This window comes from Amblyomma maculatum, chromosome 11 (genome assembly GCF_055883805.1).
Source record: "Amblyomma maculatum isolate TAMU_Amacu chromosome 11, ASM5588380v1, whole genome shotgun sequence".
Lineage (NCBI taxonomy): Eukaryota > Metazoa > Arthropoda > Arachnida > Ixodida > Ixodidae > Amblyomma > Amblyomma maculatum.
The window spans coordinates 64,149,249-64,168,384 of NC_139354.1; positions in this window are offsets into that span (position 1 = coordinate 64,149,249).

The following is a 19,136-nucleotide window of genomic DNA, read 5'->3' on the forward strand; positions in this document are numbered from 1 at the left end:
CATTTCCGGCACCAGTGGCGACGTTGCACGTAGCTGAAAAGGAATGTAATTTCGCCTATAATAGTTCTAGTTTGACCCGGTATTCTTCCTCCTTTGAGGCATCGAGGACACCAGTGATGCTCCAAGGGGTGAGAAAATGTTGCGCGTTCAATCTTATAGTTAAAGCTATATAAGGTATTGAAATAAACTTATATTATTATTTAACTAAACCCAGGCAGCTAGCAACCACTACTGCTGAAGAAGCTGATGTTGAGAGAATTTGTGCTGACCTGCAATGCCTTTTAGACCGCACTCCATCATCAGACGTCCTTTTTCTCATTGGAGACTGAAATGCTTAGGTGGGGAGTGAAGAAATATTCGGAATTACAGCAAGTTCGATCTTGGTGAGGCAAATGAAGCTGGGCAGAGGCTAGTAGAGTTTTGTAAACAAAATAACCTGACCATAGCGAATACTCATTTTCAACACCACAAGAGGCGCCTGTACACATTGACTTCACTGGACGGTCTGTACAGGAATCACATTGATCATATTCTTTGCCGGCAGAGATGGAGAAGCGCTATACAAGCAGTTAAAACAAGGCCTGGGGCCCATTGTGGCACCAATCATCAGCTTCTTGTTGCCAAATTTAAACTTCGGTTGAGGAAAACGCAGTAAAACTAGAAGGCCTTTCAGGTATGATCTGGATCAAATTCCATCAGAATATGCTGTGGAAGTGAGGAATCGATTTCAAGAATTAGATCTAGAAGACAGAAAGCCTGAAGAGATATGGACTGATGTTCGTGATATAATACAAGAAGTTGCTACTAAGGTAGTCCCAAAGCAAAAGAAATGCAAGAAAGCAAACTGGTTATCTGAAGAAGCTTTGCAAATAGCTGAGGAAAGGAGGATGGGAAACGTTATGGGGGAAAGAGAAATATAAAAGGTTCTCCATGCGGATTTTCAGAAAATAGCAAGAGACAAGAATGCCTTCCTGAACATACAGTGCCAAGCAGTTGAGGACAAAAGCCAATTGAGGAACACAAGAGCTCTGTATAAGACAATCAAAGATATCAAAGGAAGCTTCTGTGCTAAGCTGGGCGTGATAAAGGACAAACGAGGCAAGGACCTCACGGAAGCCTCAGAGATAAAGAAGAGGTGGCAGGAATACACAGACGAACTGTACAAGAACGACCCGGATGTGCAAACCCAACATAAGAACACTGTGATTACAGATCTCGAGCCGGGCATCCTGAAGAGTGAAGTTGAATGGGCCTTAACCAGTCTTGCTAAGAACAAATCTGGCTGAATTGATGGCATTCCAGCTGAGTTGCTTCAAAACCTCAACCATGACGACGCTGTTAACATTCTGTATACATTAAGTCAGCAAATTTGGACAACCGTGCAGTGGCCACAGGATTAGAGGAGGTCAGTTTTCATTTCTATTCCAAGGAAAGGCAGTGCCAAAGATTGTTCCAACTACAGCACGATCGCGCTTATTTCGCATGCTAGCAATGTGATGTTGAAAATCCTCCAAGGCAGGCTGCCAGGCTGCAGCAGTATGTGGATCAGGAGCTTCCGGACGTGCAAGCTGTGTTTCGCAAGGGCAGAGGAACTAGAGACCAGATCGCCAACCTTCGCTGTACCATGGAAAAAGCAAGAGAGTTCCAGAAACCCATCTACTTCTGCTTTATTGATTTTGCGAAAGCGTTTGATTGTGTAGATCAGACCATATTGTGGCAAGCTCTCCAAGAGATGGGAGTTCCAAATCACCTCATCTATCTCCTCAGGAACATGTATGAAGGGCAAGAGGCCACAGTCAGAACATGGCATGGTCTTACTGATTGGTTTCCGATTGAGAAAGGAGTGAGACAAGGCTGCATACTGTCGCCCTGCCTATTTAACCTATATGCTGAGTGCATCATGAGGCAGGCCGGTCTGGACGAGTCTTCAGCTGGAGTGAAGATTGCTGGGAAACGTATCAACAACCTTAGGTATACGGATGATACCACTTTACTGGCAGAATGTAGTGGAACTCAAGAGAATTCTGATGCGCGTACAAGAAGAGAGTGAGAAGTTTGTGCTTAAACTGAATATTAAAAAAACTAAGATCATGGCGTCTTGCCCCATCAAGTCCTGGAGCATCGAGTGACAAGAAGTGGAAGCTGTGACAGATTTTCTCTTCTTGGGCTCAAAGATTACCCCGGAAGGAGACTGCAGCCATGAAATTAGGAGACGCCTACTTCTGGGAAAGAGAGCCATGGCTAGCCTTGACCGCCTAGTAAAGAGCAGAGACATTAGTCTGCCAACCAAGATCCGTATAACTCGTGCTATGGTATTTCCATTTGTGATGTATGGATGCGAAAATTGGACAGTGAAGAAGGCTGACTGCCGAAGAATTGACGCGTTTGAATTGGGGTGCTGGCGGAAAATCTTGAGAGTTCCTTGGACGGCCAGAAGATCAAGGCAGTCGATATTGTCGACCATAAACCCTGATTGCTTATTGGAACGTTAACTTCTAAAGTTAAAGCTCAGGTACTTTGGCCATCTGATAAGAAGAGAGGAGTCACTGGAGAAAGATTTGATGTTGGGAAAGGTCGAGGGTCACCGGAGAAGGGGTAGGCAGGGAACGCGATGGTTAGATGGCATCCTCGAGGCGCTGCAGATGAAGTTATGTGATGTTAGGAAGATAGTGAGGGACCGAGAAGCGTGGCGTGATATGGTCCATAGGGTCACGAAGAGTCGGACACGACTGAACGACTGAACTGAACTGAGGCAGCTAGTATTCGAGCGAAAAGTCGCATCCTAAAGATGTAAAATGATATTTATTTCATCTCTTCTTGCACTGACGTGCAACGAGGTAATATATTAAAAACAAAAAACATGATGCAGATATTGCCACTTATAGATTCCTAAACTTCAATGATAATACAGTTCCTACATAGAAAAAAGCACTGAGACTGGATCCACCTTGCAATACTTTCAGGAACAACTTTGTTCGCTGGTAAATCTATCGCTAATCTAAATTTTGCCTATAAAAAGTGATTTGAGCTCTTCTTTCCCTCTCACCAAGGGCTCATTAGAATACCGCCAGTGCATTTGAACTCAATAAGGCTTATAAGAGCTAATGCATAATGTATACTTTATTATGGCAATAAGTTTGTTGGATGTATAATAAAAGTATTCACCAGCAGAAAGGTGATTACGAAGACGTATTTTTCCGCTTTCGCATTCCAAAAAGAACTTCAAAATTATGAAACATTCTCGACTGAAATAATAAAGCATAAGCATATTATGAGTTCAACACCCACTTACTTATATGGTGTGATCGGTGGTCTTGATATTAGTCGATGGTCTTGACCAAGTCTTGATCTTTGCGCTGTTCTTGCTTCGAAATGACAAGATCCGGAAATTGTTTGCAAACGGTGGCTAGATAGCCTTCAGAGTGATCGTCATTGCAAAGGGTAGTCGCGAGGACTTCCGCGAGAGGCAATCTGTGTCGGCGCGTTGGCGGCCACTTTTGTACGACACTGTAACGGTGAACTAGAGAAAACGTAACGCCCAGAGAGCCAACCTACCGCAGGGTGCGCCCAGATTCACCAGCCATCAAAACGAATGATGATGGTTGATGACTCTAAAGGCAACTCCATAAAGCTACGAGGGAAAAGCAATGTACGCCGAAACCAACAGCAAGGTACTCTTGCTCTGTCACAATATAATTGCGTTCAGACTTTCTCAGGGGGCGACATGCATAAGCGACAACACGTTGATTGCCACCATGCCGTTGTAGGATGACAGTACCCACGCCGATGCCGCTGGCATCAATGTAGAGTCTAGTAGGACCTGTGGGACTGCAGTGACGCAGTATGGGCCGCGTGGGAAGAAACTAGAGCTTACAAAACACAAAATCACATTCTAGAGTCCATTTTAAAAAATTATCTTTCTCAAAGGGGCATGTGAGCGGGTAGGCTATGTCACCAAATTTAGTGATTAAACGCCGAGAGTAAGAGCGAAGTGTGAAGAACCGCCGGTGTTATTGCAAAGACTTGGGCTCTTTAATGCAGTTGACAGCTTCAGTCATCTCTTGGTAGACGTGACACGATTTTTGTCAACCAGATGCCCAAGCATAACGATGTGGCGTTCTCCGAAGTGGCACTTCTTAGAGTTCAGAACGAGACCTGCTTTCCCCAGACAGTTAAAGATAACAGCTTAACGGTTATTATGCCCGGCGAACGTACTCCGGGAAATCACTGCTCCATCTAAGTAACACATGAAAATTTGTCACTTCAGTCTACGCTAAAGGGTGCCCATAAATCTTTCAAAAGAAGCCGGGACGTTGCATAGGCCGAAAAGCATCAGAATAAATTTATATATCCCATCTGGAGTCACGAGCGCAGTTTTTCTTTGCCTTACGGATGCATCGGGATCTGCCAGTACCCGCACACTAATCAACGCAGGAAAAATAGAAAACTGAATGGAGGCAGTCAGTGATATCATCAATGCGGAGGAGCGGCTAAACATCCTTTTTTTTTACAGTGCTTAGGTGACAATAGTCAAAGCAAAATCCTCTTCTGTCATTTTTTTAAAGCGAACCACAGTGGCGGCCCACAGGTTCGACGATTCCTAAATAATTCTTTGTGGCAGCCTATCGGAGACCATGTCATCAATTATTTTACGTTCTGAAGGTGAGACACTTTATGACGTCTGTCTAATCGGGTGTGCAGACCCGCTGTCAATCATGTAGTGGACGCGGGAAGGTGAAATCGGTGGTGGCTGATTCTAAGCGAAGTCGGACACGAAAACATTTTTCTACAATTTCCGGCAATCACTTGTGAGTAGCGATTGTTTATCATGAACCAGAATTGAAATTAGTCAGATCAGGACGCCTAGATGGACGAGCAACGCCGCCATAGAACGTGGAAATTGGCACAGAAACGTTTTTTCCGCAATAACGCAAGATCACTGGAATAACTGACAGTCCGAAGCGTGGCAAGGTCCTCGTTCACTCTGCGGAGCACCAGTACAATCTCCATAAGAGCGTTGAAGGCATTGGAAATCGCTCCTGAGGACTCAACTGGGACGAAGATGATGGATGTCGCCAGAACGACGGTATCTTTAAAAGCAGAAAATTGTTAGGGGAGCCTGCGACGACTCTTTTATGAGGGCCGGTCGCTGGCTAGGGCTTATTGATATCCCATCACTGTTACAGTCCAGAGCAGCGCCACACTGTTGTAAAATATCCACATCTAGAATAATTTGAGCGGAGTGAGTGAGTACCTTACTTCAGTTCAAAGCACGTGGCCAGCGATTGCTACATTTACAAAACAAATATCAAGTGTAACCAACGATTCTATATATCTGACAGTTGTATCCGAAATAAACATTATTTTATGACTCAGGCGAATCTTAAAATCTAAGGTCATCATGGGCACTAGCACCAGTGTCCACTAAGGCCATAACACAAACACCATCCACTAACATTTACAGGCTGTTCTTGAGCATAACAACAGGCAAAGGAATTGTCAACATCAATGACCTGGCAACCGCACCTCCATCGGCCGCGCACGCATTTCCCGGTGGCAGGGAAAAACAGCTGGGAGAGGGCGAACGTCGGGAGCGGCGACCAGGGAGAGTCAAGCTCCGGTCAGAAACTGATGAATGGTTTCCTGGTAGTGCGTAGCGGTAGGGGCCCGAAGGGGGTTGGATGGTCGGGTCCCGGACATCTGGGCTTACCCTAACTCGACAAGTCTACCATTTTTGCGTAGAATTTTGTTCCGCGGCGGCGCCAGAATCGGGATATGTGGCAGAGCATACGATATCAGTAATGTACTCGTTCGCGAACACTGCCAGGGTAAAGTCCTTGCAGACAGGATTGAAGCATCAGCGAAGTCCAGCCGCTAGTGTCCTTGCGGAGGAGGTGGCACGCTGTAGTAGGAGTGAATGAGCGGACCAGGGCCGTTAGTAGTCGTTCCTGGGTTCACGGGCAGCAGGAGTGTGAGCGGTTGTACCTCGAGAAGAAGAGAGCTGGATTGGAGCTGCCTGCATAGAGTAGCTGTCACTGGGAATTCCAATGCGGCTCACGTCTTGATAACGGAAGAGTTCGTCACGAAATATTTGTCTAATCATGTCAGGTAAATTCGAAGGCTGATGGGAATCCACGCTTGAGACAGTGGTGGTTTTAGGCAAATGGCCGAACTCCGGTATTATTCGAGGCAGCTTTAGAGTTCCGAACATGCGACAGTGCTTGATGAAAGCCGTGGCAGAATCCAAGTTATCTTTGGTCATCAAAAAAATGTATACGACCTTCGCGAATCCCTTTCAGAGCTGCATCAATCTATCTTCTTCAGACATGCAAGAAAACAAAATTGGCTATCTTCACTGCCCGCCCCCGGCTACTGTAACTGCTAATCCGGTGTTTACTATCGTCTTTGCGTTCCTTTTTTCAAGTGCAATCCATCTAATAACCAGTCAAATCCTTTCAATATTATTTGAACTCAGTGTGTGTGTATTATGGCTAGGTATACGAGGACTGAGAACGTAATAAATCATAGCACTATCATGCGGTGAATCCATTTCTAAGAAGTTGCAATAAGGAAGGTCCAAAATATTTGCCTACTGTCCATTTCTTCTTAGAAACCCTTAATAGAGCAACAAAATTCCTCCTTTCAAAGAGAATATCTCGTCTCTTGGTGTAGTTACCAGGCATCACCGACGTCGTGAAAACCATTGAGGCAGGTGCTGTACTAAAATAATTCCTCCTTGAAATGACAAGCCTAGTAGAACAAAGATTTTCATGATCACTCTTATACCGACACGGTGCATAAAGAGAGATGTCTAACGCGTGATCTATTCTGTCTCCAGTGATTGTCTTGTGCTGCAGGAAACCTGTGATACGAAATATGTGCAAACTATCCCGCAAATATTGATTTTATCCACCATTAGATTGAACAAACCTTGCCCACAAAAACCCTAGTACCTAGTGGCGATGATAACTATATGGGAACTTTATGGTCAAAACTTATTTCTTGCGAAAAACGTCATAGTTAAGGCACCAAGAAACAAAATATCATGAGAGGCCGACTTTCAAGGAGTACATGAGATCAAAACATTTGAACGCGGCTCCACATGCCCTAGTCACAACATCTAGTGAACGAACAATCTTGAAAGTAGGCCTACAGTGAATCGGAACGCTAAAAATCACTGCCATTCGATTGAAAGCAGTTTAGTATTTAAACATTAGGTACAAATACTCTTTTGCATTTTAGGTAATGAGAATCCGTGGAATAATTTGGGATCAAAAGAACCAAACCTGTCACCCTAAAAATAAATATGAGTAAAATACCAGCTATGTATAAGCGCGAACATAATTACAAAACCAATGTCCAGAAAATATTTGGTAGAGAGACGTGGTCAATGGAATTAAGAATATGTGCACCGCAGAGCCGATCAGCAAGTGAGAATACATTTGGCAAATAAGGAATTATCGGGTGGCATTTCGCAGAATCCTTGAGGTAATCCGTCACGCTATAAACCTAATTTGAAGACGAACGTGATGTGCCTCTGTATATAAAATCAACGTTTCATTGGAGCAGAATATCCAGGCTCTCTCATTTCAACTTCTGAGTCTGATCGTACCACGTATTATATTGCCAGGGGGCGCTCGGAGTGAAAGACGACGTTGAAGTGAATCGGCTCCGGACTCGCAGGACGTACCTAAACCTTGGACCGTGCAATTCTACCTGTACCGGCTCTGTTAATCTAGCCCCAGTCGCCAACATCCGTGACAAACCTGGTGGAGGTCAGGTCTGATGTCCCGTACCCCTACGCTAAGCAGGAGTGCTGGTCATATATTCGAGGAAACGCCCGTTCACCGCACTAGCCGCAGGCAACGAGGCCTACCACCTGAGTTTTCCCCCTCGGGCATGACTACCAGTAGCCACGACGCCGTCGCAATGCCTGGCGCGACCCCCACATACGTGACGTTGCAAAACCCCCGCGTCCCAAAGACCTTTCACGGGGACACCTATGAAGACGTCGACGACTGGTTGCAGCACTACGAAAGGGTAGCTACATTCAACCTCTGGGATGACGCCGCACGGCTTCGAAATGTATATTTCAGCCTCGAGGATGGCGCTCGGACGTGGTTCGAGAACCATGAAGAGCAGCTGTCATCTTGGAGTGAGTTCAAACGTCATCTTGCGGCAACTTACGGAAGCTCAGATCGCCGCGAACGGGCCGAACGCGCTCTACACACCCGGATCCAAATGCCTAACGAAACCGTCGCGGCGTACATCGAAGACATGAGGCACCTGTTTAAGCGTGCGGATCCTACGATGTCCGAGGACAAAAAGCCGCGCTACCTCATGCGTGGCGTCAAAGAGCAGCTTTTCGCTGGCCTGGTGCGCAGCCCGCCGAAAACTGTTGCAGAATTCTTTGCGGAAACATCCACTATAGAGAAAGTGCTTCAGCAGCGAGCTTCGGCATGGGATCCCACCATCCACGCCGCCTCCGTCTCTGATGAGTTCTCATCGCATAGCATGGACACATCGGCGCTACGGGAGCTCATACGTTCCGTTGTGCGCGATGAACTCCGACTGATGTATGGCACACCTCAACCAGCTCCTTCCTCCATCGCCAGCGTTGTCCGCGACGAGGTGCAGCAAGCGCTCCGGCCTCCATTTCCAATCGGTGAACCTGGCCCTACTCCTCCTCTTACACCACCAGAGTGCCACCGCCCTACATACTCCCAGGTGCTGCAGTACTCTCCGCTCTCGTCGCCGTCCCTGATTCCTCCGAACGTAGCTGGGCCGAAAACAGCAGCCCCCGTGATCCAGTACGTCACAGATTCTCGACCGCCTACACGGAAAGCAGACGAGTGGCGCACCCCCGACCGACGGCCGTTATGCTTTCACTGCGGCGAACCGGGTCATGTCTATCGGCGCTGTCCCTACCGTCGACTAGGTCTCGAAGGGTTTTCCGCTGATTCTCCGCGGCCTCGCTACGGCGAACGGCCTCGAGCCGTTGAAGATTTCGTCAATGATCAGCGCCGGATCGTTCCGTCTCGTCTGCGACCATCTAGATCACCGTCACCCAGGTCTCGCCCGTCGCCATCTGCTACGAGTTCCTCATGGGCAGCGCAGGGCCGCTCGCCCAGTCCCCAGAGGGAAAACTGAAACCAGCGACCTTCGGGGGTAGGTTCGCTGGACATCGCGGCGCGGGAGACCCCCATTGATGCGGACACGGAAAGACTACGCATCGACATTGGAAAAGTCCGCGGTTACCGATCATAACGCCACCTCGACGCCACCACGACGCACCTGCAACCACGACGAATTGCCGGCGGAACCGACGACGAAACGACGCACCCGCAACGACGACGAATTGCCGGTGGAACAAACGACGCAACCACGCACCCGCAACGACGACGAATTGCCGGTGGGACACATGACGCAACAAGGCACCCGCAACGACGACGAACTGCCGGTGGAACGGACGCTGCAACAACGCACCTGCAACGACGACGAATTGCAGGTGAAGCAGACCGCGTACACCAACGCAGAGCACTCAAAGACTCAGAAGCCTGACATTCGCGAGCAGATCTCGTTGGACATACCCGTAGTACTGGATGGTCGCCATGTTCGAGCTCTGTTGGATACTGGCGCTGATTATTCTATTTTGAGCAGCCAGTTTGCCGCAGTTCTCAAGAAGGTTTTGACTCCGTGGGCTGGCACAAACGTTCGCACCGCGGGTGGTCATCTGATTACTCCTCTGGGCATGTGCACGGCCAGAGTTCAAATTCAAGAATCAACATTTGTGGTAAGCTGCCTTGTTCTGAAAAGCTGTTCGCGTGACCTGATTCTCGGCGTAGATTTTCTTCGTGAATATGGCGCAATTATTGACCTCCGGAATTCTAAGGTCTCGTTTTCTACTGAGAAAGCAGTGGCCTTCAGCGGTGCAAAGCGACCACTCAATGTGCTTCGAGTTTATGAGGACAGTGTCACTCTGCCACCACGAACCAGCACCTTCGTTAATGTCAAATGCAATGCCCTTAACGATGGTGACGCAATAGCCGAAACTAACGTATCGTTACTGTTGACACAAGGAGTCTGCGTGGCCCGCAGTTTGATACATCTTCACCGTGGTCAGTCCAAGGTACTTGTTACAAATTTTTCGCACGAGTATCGGCACCTTTTTCGTGACACTTCCGTAGCTTTCGCCGAACGCATCTCCGATGTCTCCGAGTGCTTGTCCGCAGAAACCGTGCCACCGCCCACATCCCTCGACAATCTCGATGTCAGCTCAGAGCTATCGGTCAGCCAGCGCGACCAGCTGTTTTCATTGTTATTCGAATTCAAAGAGTGTTTTGCATCGTCGTCAAAAGTGAATCAAACTCCCATCGCCAAGCACCAGATCGTGACGTTCGATAATGTGCGCCCAATCCGCCAGCACCCCTACCGCGTCTCTTCGACCGAGCGCGAAGTTATTAGGTCACAAGTTAAGGAAATGCTCGAAGGTGAGGTTATCCAGCCTTCCAATAGCCCGTGGTCCTCCCCGGTCGTTCTAGTTAAAAAGAAAGACGGCACGTTACGTTTTTGCGTCGATTACCGCAAACTGAACGCCGTAACCAAGAAGGATGTCTACCCCTTGCCGCGGATTGACGACTCTCTCGACCGCCTTCGGCGTGCAAAATATTTTTCGTCCATCGATCTAAAAAGTGGCTACTGGCAGATTGAGGTCGATGAGCGAGATCGTGAGAAGCCGGCGTTCGTCACACCCGACGGCCTTTACGAATTTAAAGTTCTACCTTTCGGCCTGTGTTCCGCGCCGGCCACATTTCAGCGGATGATGGACACTGTCCTCGCCGGCCTTAAATGGCAGTGTTGTCTAGTCTACCTAGATGACGTGGTGGTCTTCGCAGAATCATTTGCACAACATCTTCAGCGCCTGCGGTCAGTATTCGAAGCCCTTCGATCCGCTAACTTGACACTCAAGCCACAGAAATGCCACTTTGGCTACCGAGAGCTTAAATTTCTCGGCCATGTCGTCAGCGCCGCCGGCGTGAAGCCCGACCCTGACAAGATTGCTGCTGTTGCGGAATTTCCAATTCCACGTGAGAAGAAAGCTGTTCGCCGATTTCTCGGCTTGTGCAGTTACTACCGGCGTTTTATCGATAACTTCGCTGATCTCGCTGAACCGCTGACTCAGCTCACCCGGGGAGACACCCCTTTTGTTTGGACTCACGAACAAGAAGCTGCTTTTGCCGAGCTGCGTCTCCGTCTCCAATCGCCGCCTGTTCTAGCCCATTTCGATGAGCAGGGGGAGACAGAAATACACACCGACGCTAGTAACATTGGTCTTGGGGCGGTTCCCGTGCAACGTCAAGAGGGTGTTGAACGAGTCATCGCCTATGCCAGCCGTACTTTATCCTGCGCCGAGACGAACTATTCAACTACTGAAAAGGAATGCCTCGCCATTATTTGGGCTGCTGCGAAATTTCGCCCCTACCTTTATGGTCGCCCATTTAAAGTTGTCACTGACCACCATTCTTTGTGTTGGCTGGCCAACCTGCGTGACCCATGCGGCCGCCTGGCGCGATGGAGCCTTAGCCTACAGGAGTTCGATCTCACTATTGTTTATAAGTCCGGACATAAGCATGAAGATGCTGACACGCTCTCCCGCGCGCCTGTCGAGCTCGCTCCACCAGACACGGATGACGCTGGCAGTTTCCTAGGAGCTGTTGATGCTTCAGATATGTCACATCAGCAGCGTGCAGATCCAGATTTACGAGCACTGATTGGTTATTTAGAAGGTCAGCCAGCCACCATACCTAAGTGCTTTTCTCGGAGCCTCTCAACTTTCTGCCTGAGAGGTGGTGTGCTTTATAAGCAGAACTCTAGATCCGAGTCAAGAGCCTACCTCCTCGTGGTAGCCACAGCTCTGAGAGAGGAAATCCTTTCCGCGTGCCACGATGAACCAACATCTGGCCACTTGGGCTATTCTCGCACACTTGCTAAGATACGACAGACATTCTACTGGCCCAACCTTGCCACTGTTGTTAAGCGCTATGTCAAGAGCTGTCGGCAATGTCAGCGTCGGAAGGTTCCGCAATCAAAGCCTGCGGGCCTCCTCATGCCCATAATACCACCACGAGCACCATTTGATCAAGTCGGCATGGACCTTCTCGGTCCTTTCCCTCGGTCCTCTGGTGGCAACCGTTGGATAATCATCGCCACAGACTATCTGACTCGCTATGCCGAGACCAAAGCGTTACCTAGTGGTACAGCGTCTGAAGTTGCCCATTTCTTTGTACACCAGATCATACTACGGCACGGTGCTCCTACCTGTATTATTACTGATAGAGGGACTGCCTTTACTTCAAAAATGATGGCCGAAGTCTTTCATCTCAGTGGTACAGCGCATCGAAAAGCTACGGCTTACCATCCGCAGACCAATGGGCTGACGGAAAGGCTTAATAAGACCATCGCGGATATGCTGGCGATGTACGTCGACGCCCAGCACAAGACTTGGGATGCGATCGTACCATATGTGACGTTCGCATACAATACGGCAGTCCAAGAGACTACACGTTTCACGCCATTTCGCCTCGTTTACGGCAGGGAGGTTCGGACGATGCTGGACGCAATGCTCCCTTACCAAACAGATACCGAACTTTGTTCTGACGCCGAGCAGTTTGCCCAAGATGCTGAGCAAGCACGCCAACTAGCACGCGTCCAAACCACCCAGCAACAGGACAGGGATTCACGCCGGTACAACCTCCGCCACAGACAAGCCACTACTTCGGACTGTATAAAATCGTGCGACGCATCAGTAGCGTCAATTACGAGGTGCTCCCGGATGGATCAGAGCACACAGGCCGTCGGCTACCTCGTCCAGAGACAGTTCATGTCTTGCGACTGAAACCGTACTTTGCACGGTGACTGACAAACTACATCTACAAACTTTTTTTTTGAGGGGGGGAGGTCGCTTTTGTACGCTTTTGTGCACGTGTAACTGTGTGCGTTACGCTTAAGGAGGGAGGAATGCCAGGGGGCGCTCGGAGTGAAAGACGACGTTAAAGTGAATCGGCTCCGGACTCGCAGGACGTACCTAAACCTTGGACCGTGCAATTCGACCTGTACCGGCTCTGTTAATCTAGCCCCAGTCGCCAACATCCGTGACAATATCATATTTCACTTGAATTCAATACAAATGTGACATAAAAAGATGGCCATCAAGTTTGAGCGTTGGTACTTCCCCCATAAATTAGGTTGAAGGTGATCGTTCATAAATTAGGTTGAAGGTGATCGTTTTCCGTTTCAAAATTAAACGCCTGAATGGTGTCCCAGGGATGCACGAGGCTCGTACATGAGCTGAAATAGTGCGATTGCTGCAAGGGTATTGAACACTCAGTGTCCGTTTTTGAAAACACCCGTCATCCGTCGTAATGAATTCACTAAGTGTGTAGTACACAAGGCATATTCATCACCTCACTAAAAAGATAAGGTACCTGAAATATTCAATTTTGAGGGCATGAGTATTGTAAACTTCATTCGTCTAGCAATAATAACCTTCACATATAGGCTCGCTGAGCGAGCAACATCAGCGAAATTCATCGACCGGAGTGGCGCAAACCCTACACACACGCTGTTCTCTTCGGATTCAAGATCTAAAAATTCTTCCTCCTTGGTAATACAATCCCGTTAAAGGCGATCGTTTCTCAGCTTCACCGCCGAATATCATTTTCTCACCCACCTGTTGAGCGTAGAATGTCCGCCTGTGTATCACACACTGCAAAGAGGAGTTTCATGCTATTGACTGTTCTTCCCGTCTTTATCATTAATCCCGCACGTCATATAGCACTGATACGTTGCTCCGGTGCCCTTGGGTATGCAAGCAATTTTCAATACAAGATTTCACTTCCGCTCTTACCATGTTTCAGGGTATTTCGTATTTATACCGACTCCCTTTCTACACAAAAGAATCTTAACTTTACTCGGTACCTATTCGAAAAAAAAACAATCGATTTATCAGACCTGTGCGAAACAAAGCTGTCATAACGCATTCCATTATTCCGCAGCCATCTCACGATCCGCATTATACATTCACGTGTATACAGCAACACGTCTTAACACGTCAGACATCCCTCAACGTCCATTTTCCTGTAGATTCGTTCCGGTCGCATGGGTACTAAAAAAGCTTGTCTCCAGAGCACATGCGTACTACTTCATTGATGCTCCCACCCCTTTTCCCTTATCTCTCTCAAGGGGTGGAAGTATGCTTGCTGAGAATTTGGGCTGCATGACTTAAGTTTTCTTGCGCGAAATTGGTGAAGTGATAGATATAGCCGCTAACAGAGAAGTGCCCTCCCTGTGGCGCTTTACCTGAAAAGCCTGATGTGCAACACTTGTGGACATGGTCTGCTACTGTGGTGAAACAATGCTTTCGCAGGAAGGTGGGCAGGCTGCGGTACCTTGTATTTAAACTATTGCAAATGGAGTTCGAATAACTCATCCTCAAATGTTGCTTGAACACAAGGGCCCCATCATCGCTCCCTCTAAACTTCATTAGAGAGATCAATCTTTTTGAATATGCCTAAAAAAACATTTTCTAATTTTCTTAACTTCTTTTATGTCGTGAGGTATTGAACAGCGTAATAAAAATGTTTAAAGGATCAATTGTCCCTGAACCAAGTTTCAGGAGTGTTAGTAGTACGCAACAGTGACAGTCGCTGCCACTGCCAAGCCTGATTTCTCTTTGTTCGGTCGTCTGAGGAGCCTACGAATGTCTCGCACGGACGCGTTCTCTACCTTTGGTTGGATGGGATATTTGTATGTCCAATGCAATAATTTTAAGCGAAGTAGCGATGCAATGAACCTACATGAAGGTGAGAATATTCAAAGCACAGCAACAAAGTTTTTTCTGCTAACATTGACTGAAGACAATAATGTTTACTCCAAAGCGGTAATGTGTTACATGTTTTTATTAGGGGTGATCGGCTGCAGTGATAGCATAGTGTTCTCATGTCTGAACACGACGATGAAGACGACGAGGTTTGGTAGACAGCGCGAAAGTTCGTCAGATTTCTATCAACCATTGACCTTGAGGTTTTTTTAGACGAGAGGGGAATAGAACTTCGCTGCATCGTAAACTCTAAATATTTAGTAAGGCCAAAGTTCTGTTTTAAAAATTCTCTTACATTGCCTTCTCCTTTTAAACTATGATTTATGGAAAACAAGTAGAATAAATTGCTACTATATGCCTATAGCTTCACCACGTCTGCACATGTAAGGTGGCGTTATTTCTTGTTGGCGAGCAGAAGAGAACAGGCCCGGTTTCGCGCTTGAATGGCTTCTATAACCTCCAGCTTTACGGATGATACCATTTTTCTTCGTTCATGCACGGTGAATGGGGAAGCTGCGCAACCCTCAGCACTGTGCTTTAAATATGTGATCATCGAAAGAAGTGCGAGCCACACTCGAACCAGATTACTCCACTTTCGAGCAGCGACTTCTTTGCCATGGCCTTCGCAGATAACAAATGAAATGGGTTTCTTATCCGTGCGAAATCATTACAGCGAGCGCGAGAGAAGCGATAATAATTCTCAAACATTTTACAAGAACACTTGAAATTTAGCCGGTCACCACTTTCGTTCTCGGTCGACTGGGAAATAATTTATTTTGAATCTGCCTAGCAAAACATAATTTGAATATTACTTTCCCTGCATAGTGATTTCGCCTCGGACTCTATGACGTTAGAATACCGCCTGGAGCTCGCACAAGATCTGAACATTACACAAACAGATTGAGAGCACTTTGGTGTGACATGTCATTCAGAACAACACCAACTCACAATTTTCAATCTGAAAAATTGCTCAATAAGGTTTCCACAATTGTTTTTCAAGAGCTTTCCATACATGTTTTTATACGTACCGCAGAGTTCCCCAGCCTTCAGTTAAGGTTGAGGTGCTGTGTAAATAACGGCTGGAGACTATGGACGCGAGATGAAACGTCAAGGTACGTTTCTTACCGTTGTAGATTTGTTTCGGCCCCCTCTGGCCTGAACGTCGTTTCAACTGCTACAACAAGGGAAACCAGCCAGAACGCGGGTGGCCTTTTTTGACGAAAGGTGCGATAGGTCTACAAAATTAGACATTTCGTGCACTGTAGAATTTTCCAAGCGCTTAAATGTCTCCAATTGGGCAAATATTCAGGACTACCTTCTTTGGTCACGGTCTTTGTAGACTGGTAGCAATCATTACCTTTAGACAGCGCTTGATCTGACTCTCCTGAATTTTCATGCCAGTTTATATAATTAATTTTAATTGCTGGCTTTAGATGAATAATATGTGGTGCTAGAAAAGTAATCAGCAAAAAGTTTTCAGTAAGTTTTTATCTGGAAATTCTTTTTCTATGTCGGCACCGTGGCTCTCACGACGTTATCACTACCCCGTGACTGTATCCAGCGTTCTAATATTGCTTTCGGCAGGATGCTTTAGGTTTTCAAAGTACGAGTGGTTGAGGCGTTTGCAGGTTAATCATACATATTAGTCTATAGCTGCAAAAGGCAGTCAGATTTTATGCTCAGGCACTTACAGTAACGTTCGATGCTTTCAAGTTATTTCTTTTAGAACTGTTTCAACACAGCACGTCCAAAGTCTGCGCTGTCGTCGCCAATGTTTCGACAGCGCAAAGCAAATTTATTATTTTTTGTTATCGGGTATTACATCGACTAAAATAGATTCTTTTGAGAATCATAAATTTTTATGACTTATGACCGTATCACGAGGTGATTCCGTAGAGAACATATAATACTTATTACCGTCGGTATTTGTCTAATTTTAGTATGACACAGTGAGGTTAGAAATTAGATATGTGCAGCTCATCCGTTTTATAAGAGGTGATAGTAGCATTAGAGTGGATACGGTTCACTAGTGGTATGATGTGGAAATTTTAATATTCAATAATTGTCTATTTTCATTTTAATAGTTTGATACCAGCTGTCCGCTTGCAGCTGTAAAAGCATATATGAATATCTAGCTTGATACTTGGCCTCTCATTTATGCATGCTTGTTATAGTAGTTCGCCACGCTTGTATATCCTTGCGTAAAGAAATAACCTGAAGAAGTTTTATAAAAACACGGAATGAGCTGCAGGCTTCACTGCTTCTTTCCAGCTGCGAACTCCACAGTTCACCCTCCAATACAAGTGACGATAGCAAATTATTTACGTTTATTTAATTTCATCTTCATGAAGTTTGTCTACGTTCAGCGTAAGAAATGCACCTCTTTCCTCACATCAGCCGTTACGATGAGAATAGCTACATTGATAACTATTTCAACATTTGGTAAGTGGGTCCACTTTTTCAATATTAGGAGTATTCAGTAGTAACACTCATATCACAAAAGAGCTGTTTTCCAAGTCATTTTAAACTCACTTGGTGCGTCGCGTCTATAAATATCAGCACTTTTTAATGCTAAATTACAATTAACTTACTAATTCTTTATAATTACCTGAGCCTCGATGGCAGTGTTCATCTAAAATAATGAAAGGAACAAATAGCACCCTTTCTATACAAGTACATGTATCCAAATCACGGCAAATGTACTTGAGACAGTTTGAGCCCTGTACGTGCGTAGAGAAGGTTAAGAAGGCTAAGAACTCATTGCACTTTCTTATCACTGATTGAAGAGCAGCAAGTGCTTGGCCTTTAAAATAGCAATGAAATAAATGCTAAGTTTCATATTTATTTAAACATGGTATAAGGAAATATATATACAATACAACATCTGCTTAGCAAGAGTAGAAATATCAGGTAAGTAGTTTAATGATTTCGATAAAAACGTACCTACGTATATTACACCTTGTTATGTCTTTAGTAACAGTGACCATATATTATTTTATATAATTTGCTCTTAACAAGTCGCCTATTGTAAAGCCATGCACGTGCTGTGTACTGGTCGGGGTTTGTGCTATCAATTGATGCCATGCTGTTTTTTTTTTTGCTGATTCAGTGAAAATGATCTTGGGGAAATCATGAAATTAGCATTTCCAGCCAACCGCAAAGAAAACACTGAATATTTTGGCTTGTTCAGTGTCATTCCCTTTTGGTCTTCACATAAACCGATCTTACCGAAATGAATCAAAAACATTTTACTTGTTTCCAGCGCTTGTACTCGATGTTCACTAGTATTACCGTATGTCTACTGCTTATTCTACATTCACGCCATCTTAAAGCGACCTATAAATTACGTGAAACAAGTGCAGTCAGCAAAGAGACGTCATAGAGGTCCTCAGAAAACTAAAGAGGTTTTAACATTCAAATATGAGCTGTAAACCATACATCTGACTTGTAAGCATGAGCTAGAAAGCTAATATTGTCCCCTGAACTTAAAAGCTTTTTGTCATGGACGTTCTGGCATGGATATCCTGTCGGCTATTTACAGCTATCCATCACTAGAGCTAATAATCAAAATTCGTTTGCCCTCACTAGCCACAGGTGCTGACGCAAGAATACTGCCATTTCATGGAAGCTCAAAAGTTGTATACCCACAACTCCTCGAAGAGCGAACAGCCGATAGCGACCTAGTGCTGTACATTACTGACGGGCTCGTGCTCAACTTGAAGAAAAGCTCAGTAGCATCCCCTCATCTGCGCGTGATCAGTTCTGAGAACGGAACGGAAGAGGCAAGCTTTGTAAGTGACCTTCTGCATGCCACATTCAGACATTATCTAAATACTGGCGCAACCTATTACTGGCTAAAAATATCCGTGATTTCTTGTCGGTTTCTTCTTTTCGCAACCCTGGCAGAGACAATCAGTTGCTGTTTACAGTTTACCTAATACACCGCAAGATGATTTTATGCCATCGATATGCTGTTTCCTCTTGCTTTGTATCTCTTTTGTGAAATACATGGAGTAAGTGAGTCCGCGAATGAGGTTTCACCATGAGCAGGCGCGAGCAGATGAGCTTCCCTGGCCGCTGCAATAGAGCAATATGACATCGGTCCAAGCAAGTATACCCTCAGAAATCTATACCTCGGCTTCTAAAAACTCGAAGTATATCTTTTGAATCTTTAGAAACTTCCAGGCCTGGAACAACGCTGCAAGCATATTCAAATATGTGAAAGCCACTAATGCTTTTTAACATGCTGGTAATAGAT